The 10,325-nt window shown below is 36.0% G+C and overlaps 1 pseudogene across 1 annotated transcript; it reads left to right on the forward strand.

Annotated features, from left to right (window-relative positions):
* Window positions 1-2,575, forward strand: LOC145594300 (putative WRKY transcription factor 4 pseudogene; annotated as a pseudogene). Its single transcript, XR_014102831.1, has 3 exons — window positions 1-701; window positions 1,311-1,469; window positions 1,938-2,575. The product of XR_014102831.1 is annotated as a putative WRKY transcription factor 4 pseudogene (transcript).
* Window positions 2,576-10,325: the final 7,750 nt, after the last annotated feature.

Genomic DNA, 10,325 nt, shown 5'->3' on the forward strand with positions numbered 1-10,325 from the left:
ATGCAGAGTCCATTAGGTATGTCTCCACAACAAACCTTAGCACACATAACTGCTCAAGCTCATCTCAACCTTCAACCAGACACCAATCAACATTCGTCGATGTCGAATTATCAACCTACACTCTTCAATTCATGTACAGCCTCTCGGCATCCATCAGTACCGGACCATCCGAGCCACGAAAGGAGGCCTCATTCTAACTTCCCAGTAGCAGTTGATAAACCAGCTGATGACGGATACAATTGGAGAAAGTATGGACAAAAACAAGTTAAAGGAAGTGAGTACCCAAGAAGTTATTATAGGTGTACTACTCCTAATTGTCCTGTTAAGAAGAAGGTGGAACGTTCATTCGACGGCCATATAACTGAGATTATATACAAAGGTCAGCACAACCACGACCGGCCTCAGACAGGCAGACGGGGTAAGGATAGTGGGTTGTTGCAGCTTGCTGCTGGTAGTGGTGGTTCGGAGGGGCAGTTTGGTAATTCCGTGTGGCCGGGAGGTGTTGGAAGAGAGTATGATTCTGCTCAAGCAACATCTATTCAATTACATGGACCAAGTGATAGTGAAGAATCTGGTGAAAATTCTGATCTTATTGAGGATGATGATTATAATGATGAGCCTAAACCTAAGAGAAGGCAAGTACTTTTATTTAATAAACTATATATGATTTGGATGGAATTCTATACACAAATATTTCGTGTGTATCATACATACGCTAAAGAGATTTCAAATCGTCTGTCCCACTTTTTTTTGAGTACTTTATTGTGTCAGTACCAAAATGAAAATAAAAAATCTTAAGCGTATTTATGGTACACAAAAAGTGGGACAGAGGATTTGAATTTTACATTAATATTGGAAAATGACTTTTGTATGTCACATCTCGATTGTTAAAGCTTAAATTTTTTAACACATAAATGTTAGATTTTGTACCCTCATACTCCACAATGATTCATGCAAACATATTATAGCTAGATAATTTATTATCAAAATAAAGTACTTTAATAGTTTTGTCAAAAAAAAAAAAAAAAAGGTACTTTTATAGTAGCATTTTCATATCATATTATACCACTATATCAAAAGAGAAATTCGATCATACATGGTAACACTAGGTAATTTGTACTAGTATATCTCATATCAGTATTTATTTTATAGTAATATAATACCTTAATGCATTATCATAATGCCATGCAATAGGTGCATAAAAATTCTTCATAAATTGTGAGAATGGACTAGCTGCTTTTGCTTAGAAGAAATGAAGTTTGAGCGAAAAATAACGTTTTTGATGTATGTTCATGCTTCTGTGTGAGCAGGAATGGCGGAGCAGGGCAATCTGATGGTTCCTTCACACGCACGACGATGACTGAGCCAAAAATTGTTGTGCAAACAAGAAGTGATGTTGATCTTTTGGATGATGGCTATAGATGGCGCAAGTATGGTCAAAAAGTTGTCAAAGGCAACCCTAACCCAAGGTCAGTTATTATTATTTCTCCTACATATATATCTAATTCTCTATATACTAGAAAATTATGATTCTTTTTCAATGTTAAAAGATTAATTATAGACTCATTCTTTCATTTGAATTTAACAATTTATGTACAACATCAACGTAACAATTAGAAGTTAACACATTTTTTATACTTGGTAATATAAATTTGCCAAACGCTCACGTACAACCAATGTACATGACAATTGAGAGTGAAGGATATATAACTCAAGTGGTTAATTAGAGCCCCCTCTCCCGATTTAAGTAGATTTTAGGATCGATTCTCATCACCTGCCCTTGTGGTTTAAACACCAAAAAATGTACATGATAATTAGTACCACACAAGGCTTCTAAGCTTGTTTAAAAATATTAGGATATTCTATATGGTGATCTTATATGTCTTAAAAACACATTCTTATAAGTTTGAGTGTTGCAATATCCTTCTCATACACAGGAGTTACTACAAATGTACAACAATGGGGTGCAAAGTCCGTAAACATGTCGAGAGGGCATCAACAGACTACAGTGCAGTGATAACAACCTACGAGGGCAAGCACAATCACGACGTTCCTGCCTCTAGAGGCAGCAACAACACCACTGCTAACATCGATACAACACAGATGAAGATACACAATTCTGTAGGTCAGGTGAATTTCGGAAACAACAATGATCAAAGACCAATAACCTTACGCCTTAAAGAGGAACAACTCATAATTTCTTGAAATCAATCAGCTTAATATATAACAAGTGCATTTGATAATGTGATCCCTTTGTTTCTTCATTAACTTTGTGGGTTTGTTCGTTTGTTTTCATGGCATGCTAACCTGCACCAAAACTGTATATAGTGCGAGCTGAGGTATATAACTAAGGGTGTAACAATTGTGATAACATGGAGGCTTATTGAAGGATTGTGACTTTGTTTTAAGAGGGGAGAAGAAAACTCTAGCCTAGTGTAATGTACTAACCATATTTTTAACCCTCCATTTTTGTGTGTAAATTAAATTGGCTGAGAGATTTGCATTGTATTTGAGATACTTAATTATATGGGTTATGGTATTGAAATTCACAGATATTTCCTTTGTTCTTCTTGAATTATTGCATTTCTTTGGTTTTTATATTTATTAATAATACACAACTTACACCGTACCATGGCATTGATGTTATTAATTATATTAAAATTAGTTAAACATATTAAGTTGATATTTTAAAAGTATTTTTGAACAAAATTTTAGAAGAATTACACAAAACCCTAAAATTTGAATAAATCACAAAAGAATGTCATAGGAGACGTACAGCTTAAAAAGAATTAGGAGTATAAATTCAAAAAAAAAAAAAAAAAAAAAACATTTTAAATAATGTATGTAACTTATGCATAGTATAATAAAGTATGAAGTATTTCTTGCTAGTAGGCCTGGTTATTGAGCGGGTTAGTGAGGGCGGTCACTTTAACGAGATGAGCATGCTATTAGCACAACTTTGTTCTAAAGCTCTACTATTCACCAAGCAATGATTATTGTAGTTGGTTAGGGATTCATCGATCACTTTATAATATTGAGATGAGATCACGAGATCAAAAACAACCTGTTTCGAGTGTAAAATAATCACGTAATCATGGGAGTAATTCTTGACTAGTAAGGGAAATTTTAATTTATTTTGACTTTTGATTCAGTGTTTATCGACATAAGACATCACGGTATGCCCACTCTACCCTTTTCTTTTAGAACCACAAGAGCGAGTGATGAAAATTGATCACATAATGACTTGGAACCAAGAGAGAAGTTTTAACCACTTGAGCTATTCCTTACTCTCACATCATCTTTTCCTATAATTGTAAATGATCGAATTGAATGTATGTAACATGTGATTTGTTAGTTCCCCTACGTATAATATAGCAATAAATGTTTTCGACGATGCCGGAAAGATGAGTCAGGTGACATTTGACAACAACAATTTTAATTTGAGTGAAGTTAGACAATACATATATTTTTTTTATTGTGGAGAAAGGGGACGGGCTATATCCCACTATGAACGAAAAGATGCGCAAAACAGCTTCGAGTGGTTAGCGAACTATCTATACTATTATTAAAACTCCAAGAAAAGGAGTGACATTTTGCCATTTGTCAATTCTTCTTTGTCATTTCGCCACATTATTATTTTTGCAATTGTATTATTGTACTTAAATGTGCTTGGTTTATGCCTAAGAATAATGATCAATTGATGAAATATTGATTTCAACTTTAAATAAAGAGAAGATGTTACTTGCAAACCAATAAACTAACCATTATTAGTATTTAGTTTGGTTTATGCCTAAGAATAATGATCAATTGATGAAATATTGATTTCAACTTTAAATAAAGAGAAGATGTTACTTGCAAACCAATAAACTAACCATTATTAGTATTTAGTTTGGTCACAATTGAATAGTTGAATTATTAAAATGTTTTTAAATTGCTTTGACCCATTTAATTTGTAATATGAAGTATATGTAACCGATATGTATTTAATATATTTATCCCTATAAATTAACTATCCAAGGAAATGACACACTAAACGGTTTAAACCTGGCCTCTTGGAGAAACATTTTATTGGGTCAGTATTGTGCTAGGTGAGTATTTGTTTGCTCTACCTACTTGACATGCAATGGATATATATACTACATAGTTTGCACACTTAACTTATATTTTTACACTTTTAATAAATCACTCCAAATTAATTGTGTCCTATATATATGTTTTAAGCTATAAGGAGCATTTTGGTTCGATGATTGTGTAATATGTAGAATTTGCTATATTGTAATATGAGATTCCATTGGTTGATTTTCTTTATAGTTCACTCAAAGTTAGTGCGCGCAAATTTTTCATTATTCACTACTTATGCTCAGTGGTTGAATATTGGTCTGATGATTATTTGTGCATCCAATTTGAAACGATATTACATTTATTTTTTACAAAAAAAGATGTAATGTATGTAATTATTTGTCATGTAATTGAATATGAGGAAGAGAAACAAGCCCGGGTCACTAACTAGTTGAAGTATATAAGTTCCAATCCGCATTGAGGAGACAACCCAGGTGAAGCAGAAGCTGCAGCTCTAACCCTTGGGGACAAATTAAAAACAAGCTCCAAAGAGAAGTACTTCTCTTAGCCATTTTCTAGTTTCCCCTCCTTCAAAACGAAGCAACAAAAGAACTTCGTATTTTGGTAACTTTCTAGGAGCCGTCCAATGGCCTAAACCGCATCTAATTAGGCATTCAAACGGCGAATTCCCTGTTTCTCATCGTGAGAAACAGAGCTTGTTTCTCATGGGGGTACAAACGACATTTCGCCCATTATAAGTCACTTGCTGGACGACTGACCTGGCCCAATTAATCTTACGTGTTTATGATTGGTTTGCCAGCTGTAATACTTGCTGCCATACCCCGTAATTCTTCGACGGAGATTTGAATTCGACCATGGGCGAATTCATGGGTAAAAATGCAAGTTCGAATATGGGCGACCTGAATTTCAAAATTTTTGAAACTGCCGAATCGAAGTCGAAGACGAAGAGGATAATCTCCAATTTGGGCGGAAACATTGTATCCAGGTTCTCACTGATTTCTATTTCAATTTTTTGATTACAATTTTCTGATTTCAATTCGAACTGGCTTCTTGTTTTTTCTCAATTCGAACTGGCTTGTTTCTCAATTCGTACTGGGCGCTTGGTTCATGTTTCTTGAATGTTGTAGGGTTGAGGGTCGATTTTTGGTGACTGTTTCAATTGACAGAATTAGGGTTTCAGTTCCAGGATTTGTTAGGGTTGCAGATGCAGAACCAAAGCTACAAAAGGTATTAATTTGTCCGGAATTAAATAATGGAATTATTACGATTACGCTGCTATTAAATAATGCAAATGTTGATGTTCGGTGAATGGGGTGAATTACGCTGCTGAGATGTTCATTTGATTTGATTGAATGAGGTGAATTGTGCATTCATATTAGTGACGATTATTCGTTCTATCTATGTGATATTGTGTTAAATCAGGTGAATTATTGATTCATTGGTGCTCATTATTCTTTCTATATATGTTATATTGTGTTATGGTGGACTGTTCAGTTGACTGAATGAGGTGATTTATGCTGTATTGAAATGTTCATTTGATGGAATGAGTTGAATTATGCATTCACCGGTGCTCATTATTCATTATATCTATGTGATATTGTGTTAATTAAATGAGGTGAATTATGCAGTCATTAATTGTTTGTGGGTAGAATGAGTTTTGTGGCAGCAAATTTGATATAATCGTTTTTGGGACAGGATTATCAAAATGTCAGTGGGGAATGGTAAGAATAAACGTACAATGTTGAGGGGTTTTGGGATGAAGGTTGGGGCTGTGGTTGAAGATGTTGAAGAGGGGTGTTGGCTCAGTAAGAAGCGTAAGGTATGTGAGCAGAAGACCATGCATTTGTATCCAGAATTGTTTAAGGTACTACAATACTCAATCTAAGATTGTTCTCACTGTGTTTTTGCATGATTAATGTTTACGAATGACTTAAGTATACTGTTTTTTTGTGTGATTAGGATGACAGATTAAGTTATGGAGGGACTGTCAAAGGTAGAGCAGAGGTGATGGCTGAATATACAAAGGCTTCAAGTCGGGTAAGTTTGCTTCCTGATTAAGTGGTCAGTGGGTCTAGGAGAGGAACATTAACTTTATTAATGTGATTTCATTGGCAGCCTCCTAACATGGGTTGCCGCATCGAGTCATTTGGGCGCATATGTCAGAAATTTGATGATAGGAGAAGACGTTGGGTTTGTGAGATGGGATTTGGTAGTCTTTTACATCTTGCTTTAGATATGCATTTACCAAGACAATTGGCATACTGGGTCATGACACAGATGGATCCAATTAGTGAAATGTTTAGAAGTCCCAACGGTATAGAGTTCAAGTTTTCAAAGAATCAGGTTAGGTGGGTACTAGGGATACCAATGGGTTCTAGGACTGTTCCTTGTACAAAAACCATGACCCATGATGAACGTGTAAAGGTTCAGAATATAATTTTGAATTATGGTAAATCGTGGGAGTCCAAGACTGGGGGACAGTCTGGTCAGGTCTACACGTCTGTAGGCATACCATTAAGTTCAGATATGATGAGTCGCTTGGAGGGGTACTTCGATGCTGGAGAGGAAGAGGAATTCAAGACGTTGTTCTTGATAATTGCTCTAGAGATGGTGTTGTGTCCCACTCAGTCACCCCGGCTTGCGTCTGACCTACTACCTGCAATAAGCTGTGCTATGGAGGCAGTTGAGTATGACTAGTGCTCTTTAGTGCTGTCGAGGTTGCTGAAGAGCGTACAAAGTTTTGCTCGACGTTTCTATGCTAATGGGTTTGCCAGTGGATGCGGCGGGTGTGCAATATTTGTTGTAGTATGTGTGTTTCAGTGTATTATTGCTTGTTTTGTTTTTTCTTTGTGGTTACTTTGTTAGTAATTGCTTGTTTTCAACATATTGGCAGATATTGTACTTGGATCGGTTGGATAGGGATCCTATTCAGTGGGGTGTTTTTCCTAGAATTAAAGTGTGGACTATGCAGCAGATTGGGATGGCAGCAAAGTCGGACAAATTGCTGTCTGGCGACTACGGGAAACTTGGGGTAAGCACTTTTGTATGTGTTTTATTGCACAGTCCTTCAAACAAACAAATATGGTGTAGAGAGGAGTAACCAATTTTCATTTGAATTTCATTTGTGTGGTCTTTCCTTGTGGTGGATCAAGCTATTGGATATTGCCTATGGTGAACAACACCCAAGGGATGCACGGGATAGCATTGGACCCCAAGCTGGAGTGAATAATGTGAGGTTTGATCTTATAGTAGTTGTTTCACCTGTGTACGTTGAATCTGAATCTCTGTTGTGTGGATGCAGATGCATGATTTACCAGTGCCTGGGGTTAACTTCAAGGCTAAGCAAAGAAGGGGCCGAATGCCTGAGGTGATTCTAAACTGCAAGGGAGGTAACAATATGTACAATGCCTGATGTGTTGAACGCAATTCTGAGTTTAGAATGTGTAATGTATTAAGGGTTCTTATATTTGTTGGATTTGGATATTCTTATATTTACTTAATTGAATATTCAATTTCGAGTTTGGTTAATTCTTGACACATAATTTTCAGTTTTGTTTTTTTGACAAATAATTTGTAGTTTGTGTTGTGACATATAATTTTCAGTTTAGTTGAATATACTCAATTTCCAATTTGGAATGTGCAAGGGTAAAGCCCAGAAAATATGCCTGATATCTGGTTTTTTTTTGGGCTTATTTTCTCAGTTTTTAGAATGTTGTTGGATTTGGATATTCTTATTCTTATTTTAACTTAATTGAATACTCAATTTTCTTTTTTTTTTGACAAAAGAATATTCAATTTTCAGTTATGTTGAAAACTCAGTTTCCAATTTCGAATGTGTAAGGGTAAACCCAGAAAAAAGGCCCCTGATATCTGGTTTGTGGGTTTGTGGGCTCCTTTGGCCCAATGTATTGGTCTATTTTATTTTTGGCCTTATTTTATGTCAAATGGACTTTGTCATAATTTTATGGCATTGTATAATTTATAATTGTATGTTATAGATTTCATAAGTGTGCTGGAAGTGTATAATTTTAGTGTACTGTATGTTTTACAAGTTTAATTGTATCAAAGTACACTTTATAGTTATTAAAATTTGAGGTAATGTGATAATTGCAGGGATAATTGTTCATTCAAACAATTGCATATTGTGCTAATTAAAACAACCTAACATAATTAAAACAACTTAACATCAAGTTCATAAGCAAGTTAAAAGATTCAAGTTCAAAAGCAATACATCATCATCATAATGCCCATACTAAGGGGACTTTCTAATACATAGGTCCTTCGGGCTTCCTACAAAAGGCGATTGCATTCACTATCTACCCTAGACCATTAATACATGATTTTGTTCACACACGACCTACTTGTCTGTGAAGCAAAATATTTCATCCCCATTCCTCATGCCCGCACCCCGAACTTGGTGAATTTGAGTAACCTTTTTGTTCTCATGAATCATCAGGATTTTGTTGGGCCTTACTTTGACCTCCTCACTCCAAGCTCGAAACAGCCCGTCTAGACAGTCATCCAGCTTAACCAACACCTTCTTCTTCACTGACCGTGTTCGCGGCTCTCGGAGAACGACTAGCTTCTTACGAACATCCATGTTGCCATCAGCATGGTTCTACAAATCAAATCAAATCAAAGCAGACATTAACAACTACATTTTAACTAAATTTAATGACATAAACTTTTTATTTTTTTAATCTTAACTCTAGAACTCTGTCTTAACTCATCTAATAAAGAATCTTAACTCAACAACTCTGTTTTAACTCAACTAAACGACATTAAGAACTACAATTTACCGAAATTAACAACTAAAATCCAAAAACGTGTTTTATGTATTTAATTCAGATTTACAATGGATTTAATCCACTTGAGTTGTTTAAAGACAGTAAGATCTACAAACTTTATCGAGATTAATAGCTAAAATTTAGCTAAATTAACACCATAAATAATTTAACGACTATTAACAATTAAATTTGAATAACAAAATTAACGACTTTAAAAATTAAATTTTAACAGGTTTAAAAATTAAATTGATTTGTACGTGTTTAGCAGGTAAAATTCAACGCCTTTAAAAATTAAATTTTAATGACATTAACACCTAAAATGAGTTAAAATTTTAACTTGATGAAAACAAAAGCAAAATAAAATGATTAAGTTACCCGGTGGCCACGAACCCACAGGACAGCCCCATCCACAATCCCAGCAGCTATTGGATTGTGAGTACAAGAAATGATCCCACGAGCATTCCTTCTACTAATATCATCCGAATGACAGTCCACCCTCCTAGCATAGTCATAGTAAATTTTCAGGAATGTTTCATTAATCCTAAGCTCATAATCGAGCCCTGGATCGTCGTCATTTAGGCTGCGAATCCTGAAAGAGATCTTTGGAGCTAATACTCCAAGACTTTCCTTCCTAAACCTTGGCCCTTTCTTAGCAACAGGCGCTGGCTTAGCAGTAGGAGGTGCCATGATAACCACAACATCAACTTCATCATCTTCTATCTCTACAATAACATCCTTAGAAGCAACGGGCTTCTTTTGTTCAGCACCACCGACGTCCTTCCTCTCCTGATCAGCAACATCCTCCTTGTTTTCTACGGCAGCAACGACGTCCTTGTTCTCTTCAGCATTAGCAATGACGTCCTCCATCTCTTCAGCAGCACCAACAACGTCCTTGTTCTCTTCAGCAGCAGCAACGACGTCCTTGTTCTCTTCAGCAGCAGCAACGGCGTCCTTGTTCTCTTCAGCAGCAGCACCGACGTCCTTGTGCTCTTCGGCAGCATCAGCAACCTTCACTTCGGCAACAATTCCTTTTGGTTTCGTAAGGTCATGTACAGGATCTTCAATGAGGTCAGGAACAGAACGATGAGACTGCAGTCTAGCGCGGCCTTTTCTTCCTCCGACCGTCATGCCACACGCTAACTGCTCCAAGAGGCCGTGACGCCCGCTAGAAGTCTTCCTTTTCCTACGTGGTGGACCGAGTATGGAAGGGATACCATTAGGGTTAAGATTTGAAGGGGCGGAGGAACTCCTTTCGGATGATTATCTATGCGTGGATGATGTTGGTGAATAAGTTATTTGTGAAGTCTTATATAACCCCCTCTTTTTTTTCAATTAAAATATTAATTAAATTATGCAAATGAGAGTGAGAGTGCAAAGCAATACTCCCATACTATATATAATATTTGTTTCCTAATTATATCACGGTCGATGACTGTCTCAATTGGTTTACATTCCCAC

This window comes from Chenopodium album, chromosome 19 (genome assembly GCF_948465745.1).
Source record: "Chenopodium album chromosome 19, dcCheAlbu1.1, whole genome shotgun sequence".
Classification (NCBI taxonomy): Eukaryota; Viridiplantae; Streptophyta; class Magnoliopsida; order Caryophyllales; family Amaranthaceae; genus Chenopodium; species Chenopodium album.